The sequence below is a fragment of the Pteropus vampyrus genome, unplaced genomic scaffold (assembly GCF_000151845.1).
Source record: "Pteropus vampyrus isolate Shadow unplaced genomic scaffold, Pvam_2.0 Scaffold74, whole genome shotgun sequence".
Lineage (NCBI taxonomy): Eukaryota > Metazoa > Chordata > Mammalia > Chiroptera > Pteropodidae > Pteropus > Pteropus vampyrus.
This window is the reverse complement of record NW_011888855.1, coordinates 5,193,896-5,209,584: the sequence shown is the minus strand read 5'-3', so window position 1 is coordinate 5,209,584 and position 15,689 is coordinate 5,193,896. Positions and strand designations below refer to the sequence as shown.

General features: G+C 45.5%; 1 protein-coding gene across 1 annotated transcript in view; it reads left to right on the top strand.

Moving 5' to 3' along the window:
- The window catches only part of FSTL4 (follistatin like 4), a 362,076-nt gene that overhangs the window by 25,679 nt on the left and 320,708 nt on the right, over nucleotides 1-15,689 (top strand). The window lies entirely within an intron of this gene.

The following is a 15,689-nucleotide window of genomic DNA, read 5'->3' as shown; positions in this document are numbered from 1 at the left end:
GGAAGGGAGGATGAAGTACAAAACTGAAGTGAGTTCTTGGTCTAAGATCTGGCCTTTGATTTTAGCCTTAACCACATCCTTCTCTGCGGCAATGTCTCTGAAGAGTGGCAGTCTTTAAAAAGTGAGCAGATTTCATATTGACTCATAAATCTAACATCCTGATTAGTTCTTAACAACAAAAGACATAGAATGGCCATGTTACTCAAGTGTGTTTCTCGAGCTTAGAGACCTGGGCTTTCCATACTATCTATTGGTAGTACAGGTTATTTGTTGCTGTCCGTGGTGCTGGAACCATGGACTCAAAGGATGTGGTTAACCTGGCTCTAGGATGAACTTCTGGCTTCCATTCCCATTTGCCATTGTCTCTGGTTTTGGGCTCAGTGTCCTCTGAATTGCATTCAGAGGTAAATCACATAGTTTGGGTATCAAAATTAAATGAAATTGGGTGGGGCAAATGAGGCATGTTTTTTCTTAAAAGTTGTGTTCACAATGAGCGTGATGACCATGTAAATTGGAGAAAAATACCCACAAGGAGAGAAATTGGCATGAACTTTTATTTTGAATACTGTTCTCTTCATATTCTGTTCATGTCAGTACCCCTGAGTGTGAATGTTTGGAATGAATTTGTGTTAAAGAGTAACATAAAATCTTAACTGTTTTGGAATCTTATTGTCCTTGTGCTAGAAATGTAAATAGTAAAACGGGGGTATGAGAGGACCGTGTGTATTTTTGCTCAAAGACATAAAAAGGTCTAATTGGACTCAAGGCTCCAAATCCCTAGAATACTGAGGATGAGCAAAGGCATGGTCAGGCTGTGCTCTCCTCACCCATACTTCCTTGCTCCTCAAAGCAGGAGCTTTCACAGCTGGCTGACTGGGAGAATATGCTTTGAGTTTGTATTGGCAAATTTGTCTTGACATCATGTAAACTTTGTTCTTCCTATTACGAACCGATGTCTTTCTTGCTTGTTTCTGTCAAAGTTGAGTTTCTGAGAGTTCCTGAAGTAGCCCAGTGTCTTGATGTCAGTGTTTATAACCTGGCAGGGAGGAAGAGTGGGATCTTGCAGTTTGGTTACAAGTATTTTTGTGTCTGAAAATTTACTGGCTTGGTTAGTGGGGCTGTTAACATCCTCGAGAGCAGTGTATGAGTATGAAAATAATAGAGGCCCTGTGAATATTTCAATAAATTATTACTCTTACAAACACAAATAAAATTTTATTGTCTAGCCACCAGTATTTAAGGTTGGTTCTTTAGCTCTGACTTGACCTGGAACTGAAAGAGGAGAAAATTTTTTGCTCAGTTTACCAAGCCCAAGAGATCCTGGAGAGGTTGGAGAGACTCTGGACCACAAAACCTAAGATATTTTCCTGTTTTTTTTTTATTATTTTTTATTTTAATATACACCTCCCTCAGGAGTATCAGTCCCATCCAGGGTTCAGTGCTACAACTAGATGACCAATTGCAACTTCATAATACATGACAGAGTCTGTGAAGTGAGAAGTTTGAGGGGTTAATATTAGCAGTGGAAATAGAGTCCAGGCTGACTCATAGTGGGGTGACGTGAGTGTACTGTGTGTCCTAGACCTGCTGTCTGCCTTGTTCCCTCTGCACTCATCCCAGCCTTGGGTCCAGTGGTATTGTGGTTCCTAGACTATAACCCAGCTTTCCCACCTCTGACCTTACTCACACTGTTCTTACAGCCTGCATGCTCTTTGTCCCTCATCATTGTCCAATGCCTCTTCTCCCTCATCCCTGCCAACTCTCTTTCTTGAAGCATTTAGCTTAGACCTGCCTTATCTGAGAGGTTAGGGCAGTGACCTTCCCCTCATCCACCCCCAAATCCCTCACAGCCCAACCTCAGGGCCTGTAGTTGCTTGATAATTGTTTCTTGAATTAAGTGCAAGCTACAACTTGCTTTGTGTACATTTTATTTTCACTCTGATCCTGCCTAGTGATATATGAGTGAGGCACTGAATACTTTGGGTCCAGAAAGAAATTTTTTAAAGAGTGTTCTGAGGACATCCATTGGATAGTCCCGGTTGATGCGTTGATGAAAGTGGTCCCTGTTCATAGAGGCTTGGTGTTATGGGTTGAATTGGTTTCCTTGCAAAAGCTATGTTGAAGTCCTAACCCAGGACCAGTAGAGGTGACCTTATTTAGAGGTAGGGTCTTGGCAAATGTGTGACAAGTTTAGATGAGATCATACTGGTTAGGGTGGACCCTAACCCAATGTGTGTGTTATCCTTATCATAAGAGAGAAGTTTGGACACAGACACATAGGGAGGATGCCATGTGATAATCCAGGCAGAGATTGGAGCGATGAGTCTGTAAGCCCAGAACACCAAGGATTGCTGGCAATCACCAGAAGCCAGGAAGAAGCAAGGAAAGATTCTTCCCTAGAGCCTTCAGAGGGAGCATGCTCTGCCAACACCTGGATTTCTAACTTCCAGCCTCCTAACTCGTGACTCTCAGCAGCCCATGGCATGAGCAGAGCAGATAGCACCTTGCACACGACACTTCTTCCTTCCTATCCATGCTAATTTTAGTAAGAACAAGGACTTCCTTTGGACCAATGTCCCTCTGATGCACTGACCCTCTCTCTGATGGGGGCAGTGGCTTTAATGACTCGTCGTCCTTGCTTCATCACATCCAGAGGCTTCTGTACTAACATGTCCACTGCCCTGCCCAGAGATCTGAGGGAGGATCTTGGAAGAAAACTTCCTAGGAGAGCTTCATTTCCAAGTTAGATTGTGGTGAGGACTCTCAGGGGAACCTGGAAGGAGATGTAGCACCAGAGATTGTGGCAGGACTGCAAGACTGGTAGGATGTCTTTTGGGAAGGACACATACGCCTCTGCAGCTAGATGAAGCTCTTCCACCTTCAGGGCAGTTTTGTGTTGTCCTTGTGCCCTGGGACTCACCTGTGCTAGCTTCCTTGGGAAGGAGAGCTGGCTGCTGCTTCATCTGCTTTCCAGTGCACTTGTTTTTATATCTCCCCCTAGACACCTGCAATTTAATTTCAGCTTTTTCTGAAGCTTCAGCAAAAGGTGCCAACCTCACTCTCCAAGACACTCCCATGTCCACTCGGAGGGCTGGTGCTGATTATGACTGCCAGATTTCATCTGCTCAAACCAGTACTTTTCTCTAACTGATCCCATCATGTTGAATTACAGCCATGAAAGAACACTTGAGTGAGCTGAGCAAGTGGCCGGGATAATTCAGCCCTTGTCAGCTATCTCTTAGGAGCATGGGGTGATCTGCAAGCTATTCCAGATGTCTGTGATTGTGCTGTGATTAGAAGCTGAGTTTTCGGGTGGGCACCAATGTCACGTTGCATTACCCCCCGATGGCTTACTCACATCTTCCCGTCCAGACCAGGCTGGCCTGGCTTCCAGCAGGGCTGTGAGGGAGACCTGAGAGGAGGGATGCTGCTGTCTTCAGGGAAAAAGAAAAAGGGGAGTGACAATCACAAATAGCACCAGGGTGGCTCTGGCTCCCAGGCAATGTGCATCTCCTAAATAAACATGATCTGCCAGCCACGAGTGTGTAAGGAGAGCCTCACTTTCTGAAAACCCTTGGAATTAGTTTGTAATTGGCAGCTGCCTCTAATAGCCCCTTTATAGTTCTCTGCATCTGGGAGAACCTCAGCTATCAAGAATTGCATTCTGTTTACCATTTATTTTGATTTTGTCTAGCAGCTGTTTTCTGGATCTCTCAGTTGCCTGCATAATCTATCTTGGTATAATGTGAAGTGGCTGACTCTCTTCCATAAAACAGATTAATAAACTTCTAGCTTATTTTGAGGTAACTTCTTTAATGGCTGCAGATGTAGGAAATTTAAAAGGGAGCCGTCTGGATTTGACAGTGCCTGGGGCAGTGGGTCATTTTCAAATCAAGGCTTCCATCTGGGGAAAGAGATGGAGTTACCTTCCCCATCCTGCCCTCACTCTCATGCAGTGGAGTTTACGTTCTCTCCTACAGTCACTGGGCTCCAAAAAGTTGGGAGTAACATCTGTCTCTGATTTCTAACTTTGCAGAAATCGACCCTTTCTGGGTAGTGCCGTTCTTTTTCAGTTGCTGGAAAACTATATTGTATCGAGTTGCCCCAGGTTGAGTGGGAAGTGGATGGCGCAGCTGGTACCCAGTTTTATCATGACCAATTGGCAGGCAGCAGAATCCCACCTCTCCACTTACAGTGTAACTTTGGGCTAGTTACTCAATATCACCTGAAAATAAAATGGGGATAGTAATAGTACAGTCCCAACTTGGGGTTGTAGAAAGCCAACTTGCATTGGCTAAAGCCTGAGAGGCTCATGAAACGGCAGAATCCCATGGTGGGTCTGGCTTTGGGAGCAGCTGATGTGACTCTCACATGATGCCCGTCCTTCTTTCTCTTGGCTTGTTGGCCTTTTTCGTGCAGCTTTGCAGGATGGCTGTAAGCAGCTGCAGCTCATAGAGTCCTGATGCTCTCAACCCAGAGGATGCAACTGCTTCCCCGCACCCCTGCAAATGACACCAGAAATGTCTCAGTGAGGATTCTGATTTGTTGGTCTTGTGTCGTGACTCAAGCCCTAAATTGATCGCTGTGGCAGGGAGGGGATGGAATACTGTGACTGGCCAGGCAAGGTCACAAGTTCTCCCCTTGGGGTTTGCAAAATCACCCTCAATCAAACACTGGGGAAGGGGGACAGGCTTGGTCATCAGAGGAAAGATGCTGGCAGTATGCAATCGGTGCCCCTCACAGCTTCATGGAGATGTTGTGGGGAAGGGTTGGGAGTAGTGAGCACTTGACACAGTGTGGGTGGTGGCCTCCGTGCCGGTGAGGTCGGTAATCTCCATTATGGCCCTTATCCTGCACCTCTAAGTCTGGCCTCAGACTTAGAGTGAGGAATGTCTCAAGACACCAAGTCCATTCCTCTGTCTCCAAGGAGACTTGCACATGACCGTGCATGGTATAGCCTGTTGACTTTTCCTATGAAGAATTTTCTAAAACTTAGCCCAGCCCTATCCCTCCCCTCTGTCAGAGTCTCTCTTTAACTTTCTGCTCGAATTCTCTCTACAATCAGAAGGGCCAGACAGCTCCCTTCTTGACGATGTCATAAGAAGTTAAAGACAAGCACACATAGAACTCCTCTCCCCAGACAGGGGCTTTCTGGGCACTGTGGTCAGAAATTACCCTTGAGCATCACAGTTACTGACCCCTCACTTTTTCCTTCAATTACTGTGTTGTAATAAAGCTCAGGGAGGGCAGACAAGGGCCCTCCCCAAGGACCGAACACAGCATTAGCCAGAGGAGTCTCGGAATGTGGATAACCCCAAGCTTCTGCTCCCCAGGCTTCCCCAAGTTTATTCCAAATGCTTGGGCCTGGGAAGACCAGCACTGGACTAAGACAGTCCAAGCGAGCATGAGTTCTCACTTCTGGCCCTGCACATGATCTTCCTTGATCAAAGGCCTTCCAGGCTCTGTGTACATGGCTGTTGCATCCTATCTCCTGGCTGATTCCAGCTTTCCAGTGATTTGGAAGAAGCAGGATCCACCTGTGTACAGCTCAGGGCTGATAATGGGAGCTATTTGTGCTGCTGTTTGAACTGCAGGTGTGTGACTCCTCACTTGACCACAACACCAGTCACCTGGTGACTGTGGCTTGTGCTCTAGGGACAGCTCTCATGCTGCTGTGTATGGAGTCCTAGGAGAGCAGGGATCAAGGCTCTTCCTCCTGGTCCTTGCCCCTTACATGCAGTGAGCACTGAAAAAGCGTTAGATGCCCGGTACATCCCAAAGGTGACCCAGCTCTCTGTAACATATCCACTTCTCGTAAAGGCTGCCAGGTGGTGCGGCTCCAGGGTGCCTCTGTCCTATCTTCTGTGCTTATTCTTCCTGCCACTGCCTGGGGAGTTGCCCTCTCCTTTACAACCATCCTCAGAGAGGTACTATGCTCTTTCTGACAGCGTGTGTGTCCCCCTGCCAAAAAGTACTTAAAAGGTGCTCATGCAAATGAGCTAAGTCTCTGCTGTTGTGACAGGCAAGACCAGCTGTAGCCTGGTAGGTCTGAGCAGGGTCATGAACCCTGTACAGAGGGTTGTGCTTGTCCGTGAGTCTCCTTGGGGGTGCCATTGCAGACCGTGGGGACAGGTCCCTATCTGGAATTTGTGGGACAAGAGTGTCATGTTCCCTAAGAGGTCATAACCCCCAAATGGCATGAGCCACTGCAGGTTCATAAGGATAGTAAGGTGAGGCACCCACAAGACAGCACTGCCCTAAACACCGAGCTCACCAGTCAGGCCCGCGGGGGAGGCAGTGACACTCCCGCCAGCCCTGCTGAGACCCCATTCTTGCTGGGAGGCTTGCCTCTCTTCTCCAAGATCCCAGCACTGAATGTTGACATTTTTCATCTTTACCCCTTGCCTGGACCCCAAGCCAAAAGGAGTTTCTCTGCTTTTCAAGAGCCCTTTGAATTATCTTCTCCAGATAAACACTGTAGCCCTTTTTAGTCACGTTGAGCCATTTGCCCCAGCAACATTAATGTGCCATCAGCAGTCCTCTGGGGTTAATTATCTGTGACTTAAAAATCATTTGTTTCTGTCTCTTTTGTCTCGTGGCTGCTCAGCAATCTTTATTAGGCAACGAGGTACAGAATCCAGCTGACCGTTATGTTCTAATTCTTTTCTTGTCAACAGAATTAGTTTATCTTTTAACAACTCTTTAAAAAAAAAGCCTTCTTATTTGCAGATCGTGTTGTCTCTTAACAAATCTTTGATCTCTCAGCTTCAGCGGAAACAGAGCCAAAACTGGAAATGATCTCCAGTGAGGGCCACCTCGCTGAGTGCCCTGCCGGTGTGTGCTCTCTGGTTGGCCCTGCTCACCTCTGAGAGCTCACTGCCACGGAGCCATTGGCCTGTTTCTCCCCCGCAGTGAAGGCTTCACGGTGTGTCTCCTGAGCTTGGTGAAGAGCCACTATGCCCTTGGCGGCCCCTGCAGACCAGGCAGCCTCGGCCGTCAGCCTAGCTGGTGGTTCTCTGCACACTCCTCTTACAGTTATAGTTCCTCTTGGCCAGGGCTGCCAGTGGGTCCCCAGAGACGCTTCAGGGTCTGCATGTAGAGAACGCTTTGCCAAATGTTGAATTTTGCATGAAGGAAGGTAAGTTTGCCTTATCCTCTCCAAGAAGTCAGGGAACATGTGATGCAGAAGTGAGCAGGTTCTGACTGGCCATTGGCTCTGTGGGATGTCGACAGTGACCCCCGGTCTTCTGGGACACAGGTGCAATCAACAGGGAGAGGTCAGACCTGAATACAGTCAGCCTGGCTGGTGCGTGCTGCTGGCTCACCTGGGCACGTACCTGAGCCAGTCGTTGCCCACCTGCCCCATTCTCTGGAGGCCACTGTGGGGCGTCCCCGGCCCCTCAACTGCCCTCTCACCCCTATGGGGTCTAAAGCAAAGTTACTCCTTCTAAAGGAGAATCGGCTCCTGTGGAAAGGCAAGTGCCATTCTTAGGGTTTCTTGAAGTTTTACTGAGTGCTAATGGAAGTTTCCTTGGGCATACTAGTGTTTGCTTGGTGTACAGCAATGACAAAACATGGTCCCTGCCCCTACAGAGCACGCACGTCAGTGAATGTATCAGTTGAGAATATGTATGAGTGTCCTCTAGATCAGGGGTCCCCAACCCCCAGGCTGTGGACTGGTACCGGTTCGTGGCCTGTTAGGAACCAGGCCACACAGTAGGAGGTGAGCAGCAGTAAGCAAGCCACTCCCCAGCGCTAGCATCACTGCCTCAGCTCCACCTCAGATCATCAGGCATTAGGTTCTTATAGGAGCACCAGTCCCTGGTGCCAAAAAGGTTGGGGACCGCTGCACTAAACACAAAGGTCACCTGGTTGTGCCTGCACATGGCCAGGTATTGTACAGATGGGCCGACAGCCGAGTGTGAGAGCTCAGTGTAGACAGACATGGGGCCGGGGAGAACAGCTCAGTGTTTTGGGGAAGGCACTGTCTCAGGCTCTTTTCTCCAAAGGATAGTTCTATCAGCAGAAGGTCTCCTTTTGACTATCTATGGTGCATTTTGGTGCAAATAGCAAAACCGAACCCACCTAGATTAAGCAAATAGAGGAGCTTATTGGCTTCTGTAACTAGACAGTCAGGCAGGGGATGGTAGGGTGAGGGGTGATGGCTTCAGGCACACTTGATGCAGGGTACAAAAACCTGGTAAATCTCTTCATTTCACCCCACACTGTTGCCTTCCTTCACAGTGAGTGCCAACCTCCTCTGCCTCTCAACTGCAAGTCCTGTGGGAGAGAGAGAGGCTCTGGTCTGATATTTCCCACAAAAGTGCTAAGATCCACTTGGATTGGACATGCTTGATCATGTGCCCCTCCTGAGCCAGTGACGAGGCCAGGTGCATGCTACATGCAGCCGGGCTTAGCAAGAGTCACAGCCACATGCCTCTGTAGTCAGGAGGTCACGAGAATGGGTGGATGGTGGATCCCCAACTGACACCTAGGGCTCTGACCAACTAAGATACATGGGTGCAGGAAGGTTGAAAAAAAGTCCATTATGCCATTTACTTAACTACTTCATATCTGGGTGTCTGTCACATTCTCCACCTCCAAGGCTTCTTACCTCAAAGGCGAGTAAAGCCCAGCAAGTATTCACCTAGCATTTCGGTGAGGAAGCGTATCTTCTCTCCCATCTTCTGAGAAGGAAACCAAGGCTAAGAAGTGACATTGCTGACCTGAGGCCACAGGAGCTTATAAGGGAGTGTGCATTCGAATCCAGATCTCTAATGACAAATACAGGGCATTTTCGTTCTGTTGTTTGCTTCTTAATCACAGCTGCCTTGGGTTACTGGATCTCCTGCTTTCTTACCCGCTTCTGCTATGATGGATGCAGTGGCCGGGCAAGGTGCATCGAGCATCCACTGGTCCAAACTGTGGGAGGTGTTAGTTATTGTTCATTTAGATTCCAACATATCCTCCTTTCTTTAGCCCTTCAGCCAAAGGGCATAAGGACCAAAAGCGACTGTGCAAATTCCTCCTGGCGGAAACTTCACTATTTAAGTCCATGAGTTTCTCAGAAGCTTTAATTTCCATATTTTATAAGAGCTCCCCTTCTTTCTTTGGAGAGTGCTGCTGTTTCCACATGGGTATTATATGGCAGGTGGGGACACAGATGGAGTGGTGGGACCTGAGCTCTTGTTTGGAAACACTTTATGATAAGCAGTTTCTCATTTGTCCACACATTAATTTAGGGGCGAAGGCTTACTCACTGCTTTAATATAAACTCAGATTGGGACACTTCTTAATGGAAAAATTTTCACATTCAGTCTCTTATTTAGTCCTCATAATCACCCTCTGCCATCAGCATTGCAATCTTATTTTGTAAATAGAAAGAAATAGGGAACCCTTTGAATGCTGAAAGAAATTGATCTAAGAATTGATATAAGTTTAACTGAGGTCATTCAGGAAGGCACAGTCTCGATGGAATTCGGAAATGCTGTTCGATTCTGATTGAAACATTCATATTCACAAACATGGACTCATCATTCTGTGGCTAAAATATCCTCAGGGTTAGGGCCGGGGAACCCACAGGTGGGCTACTGCTGGGGAGAAATGGGACTGCCACGTTCCGGAGAAATGGGCCTTTGAGAAAAAAAAAAAAAAATCACAGGTCTGGAAAATGAGTTGTGGGAGTAAAAATACATGTCAGTCTGTTTGCTTTACTAATTTTAGCCATGACTTGCTCTCTTTATTGCTGGAAGCAGCATTCCCATCCAGCTGCTAGTCGGCTTCTTTTGAATTTTCATCATTTGTACAAAGTCACTGCATATTTGGGCACCACACGGAAGTCCTGTGGCTAGGAGGAATTGTTTATCAGACAGGGTCAGATCTAATCTAATGCTTAGATTCAGCTGCAAATAAAATGAGTTGAGGTTTTTTCTTTTCTTTCTTTTTTTTTTCTTTTTTAAGACAGAAGGTCTGTAAAGCTGTGCTAGCATATCATGTTTCCCTTTTATACAGAATTTAAAATAATAACATCTTATGCTTGGATAGTGTTCATAGGCTGCTTTTTGCTCAAAGAGCTTTCTCCTGTGTCTTCTCACTTAATCCACTTGCACGAAAATCTTTGAGGTAGGTGGAGTGAAGATATTATCACAGGTATCTGCCAGATGAGGAAATGGATGCTCAGAGGTGGCAGAGGACTTGTCCCAGGTTACGCAGCTAATTAAGGCAGGACTGGACTCCTCCAGCAGCCTCCTCTGTCACTGTGAATTTTCAGCAGAACTTTTCAAATTAAAACCCAGTGGGGAAGCATAGAGTTTTAGTCCTGTTTTGGTTCTTACAAAAATAAGTTATTATAAGACATTTTTTTCTCATCTATCAATGGGATAATCCCATACCGTGGAGATTCGGCATATTTAAAATGTATGTAGGGGAAATGGTAAAAGTTAATCATTTTCACAGTACCTGTCTGTAGTGAGGTTTAATTATCACTTGACATATTTCATGGTTTAAAATGATGACAATTTAAAATAGAGCCAGAGAGAGCCAGGAAATCCATTCATTACCATGTGTCTGGTGCTGCGTTAGAGTAACCCCGAAATACAGATGTTCCCCAGACAGAGGATTCTGCAGCATGCTCTGATAACGACAGATGTCCCTAGAACTGAAACCCAAACCAAGAATTCCATTCCGACCCTGCCGTCAGCACCCAGAGGGAGCTTGGGTGAAATCTAGCAGTGTGGTTTCATTCTTGGATTATATTCCAGATGCTAAACTAACAGATACTCCTTCACCTCTCACTGGCCTTCTGCAGGATTTCTAATGAATAAGGTAATTCATTGTGAAGTGTGCTTTCAATGAATGAATGAAAGCTATTGAAACTGCAAGGGGGTGACATACATTTCCATGTGTTTCTCAGGGAACTGCGTGCCTTTCCAAGATGAGCAGGTTGAGAAGCAGCTTCTTGTGGCAGTTGTGGTTGTGGTGGAGGTTTCATAAGCTCAGCCTCATCTGTCTGTTTAGGAAGTCTTGACATAATTGTTCCTTTTCCATGAGATTTCTGCAAGAGGAGCTCTCCAGAGCTGACCTGTCTGTCCAAATTTCAATTTTTGGCTTGGAGAGTACCAGGAGAGGGAACAGATGAAGCCATCTCAGCAATACAAATGCTATTTGACACTATTAGCTCAATGTTTATCCATCGCTGACAGCAAGGTCCATTAGGACGCTAGTGTCACGGATCGGAGGCACTGAGCATAGTGAGATGTGCCCCTGCTGGCCGAGCCCCTTTAGATGATCCGAGAGCATGCTGGTCATGCCTAGTACTCTGGTCCAGGCACTCCCCACCCGTCGATCTCTCCCCTTAATTCCCGGTTTCCATGGCCAGTCCCATGGAACTTCATGGCTGCTCTCCTGCCACCAAGCTGCCTGCCCGAGTGCTCTGTGTGGCGGTGGTTGTGCCCTCCTTGGAAGGTCCAGCTTGCTCCTTGGTGCTGCCGCTTGTGGGATTAACCCAATGATCCAACTCTGGACCTGGGTCCCATGACTATGATAAGCAGCAGAGGTAAGATGTCAGGACCTGAGCCAGTGCCCACAGAGCTCACGGCTCTCTGTGGTTTCTTCCTTCCTTTTCTATCCCTTCTTCCTACACTTTGGGCCAGGTTCTCCCTTCTCTCGAGAGCAGCACCATGTCCAGCATACCCTAGATATTCAGCCACCATTTCCTGGTCATATGCTTTCTGGCTGAGTTTTCTAGTTAAATTCTCTGCTTTGACTTTTTTCTTTTTTTTTTTTTAATATGTCTAAATATATTAGTTTCTTTTGTGTAGGGAGAGGAACATGCAGGAGGAGGCACATGGTGACAACTGACATTATCAAAGCCCCACCATAAGCTTTGCCAAGTTAACTTCTTTCAATGCTCCCAGCGGTCCAGGGTGGCCAGCTGCATGATCTGTGTTACAGGTGAGGAAACATGGCTTTGGGAGGCTTAGTGGTGTGACTGGCTGGGTGCTCCAGAGAGTTGGCAGTTGGTACCTTGACACTCCCTGTAACGAAGTGTTCTGAGTCCTTTGTGATTGGGTGTCCATCTGTTTCACCGTTGTGGCCTCTCTAGGACTCTTGTCTCTAGGACTCTTGTCCCGAGGACTCTCAGCTCGAAGGCACATCTGCAAGTCCATTTCTAAATGGTCAGCTCTTGAAAAGCTTAAGAGCAGGTGCCTCTGTTGCTGGTCTTGATGGGAGTGGGAGCAGTAAGGAAGATCGAGGGGACAGGGAAAAGGCACATTGGAGGCCGGACACTGCATGCTGGGGACAGAGGTGAGGATGCTAGTCCAGGCTCTTGGACCCACGTGACTTCATGACAACGGGAGGCTGAAGTGAGCAGCCATGTCCTTAGAGAGTGCGCATGCTCTCCCGTTTGCCATAGTCCCCACTGCTCCCCAGTGACTCCCTCATACTAAGACCAAGTGTCAGATGAGTTTTGAAAAATAAATATGAACGAGTCGAAATCCCAGAAGAATTCATTAAATTACCTCGGTGGCTTCTAAAAGGCATTTGAGTTTAGCCCCTGTTTTGTGCTCAGATATAGAACCTGTTAAACACAGCCCAGCGGAGCCGGGTGTCGGTAAGAGGTGAGGCTGGGGTGAGGTGGGAGGAGCAGGAGGAGAGAGGAATTTAGTGGAAGGACCGAAGAAACCTTTACCTACTCAGCTCCCCTTGAGACTCTCTGGTAAAGCTGGTTTCTCTAAGTGGGTCCTTGGTTTAGGTAGTTAAATCTTCCATTAAATTTTCTTATTTTCTGATATCGCCTTGATCTGTAAACATTCACTCCAGGCTATAAGTGTGCAAGTGAGTTTCCAGATTGGTAATTAATATTGTGCCTCTTTCTGTAAGTTATGTCTTTAAAATGGATCAGTTGCTTTAAGCATTTAAAAGACATTCCACATATATTATAAAGTAATTATTTGCCAAAGACATTTCCCACTGATATTGTGTTATGTCTAAATATAAATTTACAATACTCAGTAGACCAGAAACTTATATACATATTGGTCCACTGGGTTAAAAAAAAAAAAAAGACATTTTTAAAGTATCTTTTTAATCAGTGTGTTTATCCCAAAGAGTCTCTTGGCTCTGCCAGAATGTCACATGGTGTTAGAAAAATAATAAACGGGGTGTGTTCTCTGGGTTGATTCAGAATTTAATGAGAGATGACATCTCAGCCTGAAAGTGAGCGTGGCTTAACTTTTAATCTGGGTTCTGAGGTTTCCTAGAGCTTGGAGGAGCTTATTAACTCCCTCTGTGTCATTTCCCTAATGTGCAAAATTCAGATGATAAACAGCTACTGCCCTTGTGTGTTGAGAATTAATGCTTGGTGAGTAGCAAGTATTTTTTTCATGAAATAGTCTTAATTGTTGGCTTTGTACATTTTCTGCTTTATTATTTTTATTATTTCTCTTGCCCCTGTAATTGGTAGTTATTGGGTTCTCATTATTTTTTTATTAGTCATTTTGTAAAAACTATCTTGTGATTTATCTTCCCTCCCACACTTACTTTCACCCAAATGTCATTAGCAGAGGCAGGAGGCAGGCAGATCGCACTCGCCTCTGACAGAGGTGGAGCTACCCAGCCCCTCCGGGCTCACCCCTCGTCCTTAGCAACGGTGATCCCCAGTTTGTTGGCTGCTGTGCTGTGAAAGGACACATAGGAAGCCGAGGAGATTTCCTAGAAAACTGTCCTCTAGTAACAGTGAGAAAGCAGGATTAAGAGGGTCTGTGTGGGGGCTGTGAGCACCTTCCATGCAGGAGGAGAGGGGCCAGATGGTCCCATCCAGGGTGGGACAGGCCTCGCCAATGTGCAGTGACCACATCATGTGGCACACTGAATAAAAGGGCCAGAAAATGATTGTTGCACTATGCAAAGAAGCCCAGAGTGCATTCTACCTCAAGTCGGCGCCTGTATATTTCCAGCCACCATTACCTAGAGACTTCCCTCCCACTCTTATTCCTCATATAATCTCGGATTGTTGACTTTTGTTATCTCTAGTTTTTCTGTGCAGTTTCTCAAACTTATATGACCAGACATCCTGAGTATGATCTAACTTACTGGATATATTACTTTGGGCAGATGACTTAATCCTCTGTGCCTTGATTTTCTCACTTCTAAAATGATATTAATAAGTCTATTTCATACAGCAGTTGTATGGATAAAATACATATATAAAAAAGCTAAGCATAGTGCTACCCGTCTTCTGAGCAGACCCTGTGCTGGTCATCATCGTTGGCTGTTAGTCACCCACCCCGCGGCTGGGGCTGGCTGGAGTTGCTGTCTTATAATTCTCAGTGAGCCAACAGTATTGAGAACTAGGATATCTTTAGTGAACACTTGCTAAAATGAATTACGTTAGAAAGGCTTGGATTTAGTGGTCAAAGTTATTTTTTTTCATCAAAACTAGGTAATTAATTTACCCATGATTTCAGGAAGAGTGGGCAATAATAAGGTGAAAACTTTAGAACTATCTGCAGGCTTTTGTTTCTGGCCGTCTAGATAGATACCTCAGCAGACTCTTCCACTTAAAGCAATTTAAAATGATGGATAAAACATTTAAATAATCTTTTAGTGACATTGGTGAGAAGGCAGGAAAGTGAAGATTTCCTAAGAGGCCAAAAACTCAGTGAAAATTGAAAATCAGGGCTCTGGAGTTGCCTTTTGCTTTGAGGGAATTTGCCCAATGCACGTGACCTTGAGCTTCCATTTTTTATGACCTCAGGAACTACAGGGAACAAGAGCCAGGCCTAGAATATATCAGTTTCTTCGGAAACCCCATCCACCTAAAGCTGAGACTCCTGCAGCCTCATGTCTGCTGTAAGAGTGGAAAGGAAAGAAACATACCCTGTCTCCTCTCGGGGAGAAGTGAAGAATATCGCCTGCCTAGTTAAATATCGCCTCTGGGAACTGGAACCATGGGCTGTGTTTTCACCTGAATTTGTATAACAGACTGGTCTGAGAAAACCTCAAACCAAGAACTGAGTTTAGAGCAGTCCTGGCTGGCAGTGCTGCAGGCAAGTGGCAGTGTAAACACCAATCCTGTCTAGAACACTTCTTCACCGTAGGCCTCAAATAATGTCGACAGGTTGTCATCCAAGAAATTTTGCTCACAGTCAAAACTCAAAAAAATTTTAAAAATAAAATAACAAAAAGGTGCCAAAGTGAGAGTCAACAGAAACAGATATTATAATTAACAGAATTTAAAAAAGAAAATACGTGTAATGTTTCGAGACATGAAAAAGGGAGTGGAAATGTGAACAAAGAGAAAACTTCAATAAATGACCTTGATTATTTGAAAAATAAATAACCAAGTATAATTTCTAGAAATGAAAAGTAAAATCAAAATTTTAAAAAGCAGATGGATTTAAGAGCAAATTGAGATAATTGGGTGAAGATATAACTGAAGAGCACTAGGAAATAGATCTGAGGACAGAAACTAGAATGCGCATGAGAGACAAACGCACGTGTCCCTCAAGTGCACAAAGAAAGTTTAAGAATCTTGCTATGAGCTAACACTTAAAGCAACTCAAGATTTCTTCCCTTGATGCCATTAAGTCAGAAATTTTTAAAAGGATGACTAGAAATACTTCCATATGTTTGAAAATTGAATATTTTTTTTAAATAACGCATGAGTCAAAGAAAAAAATGAGAAA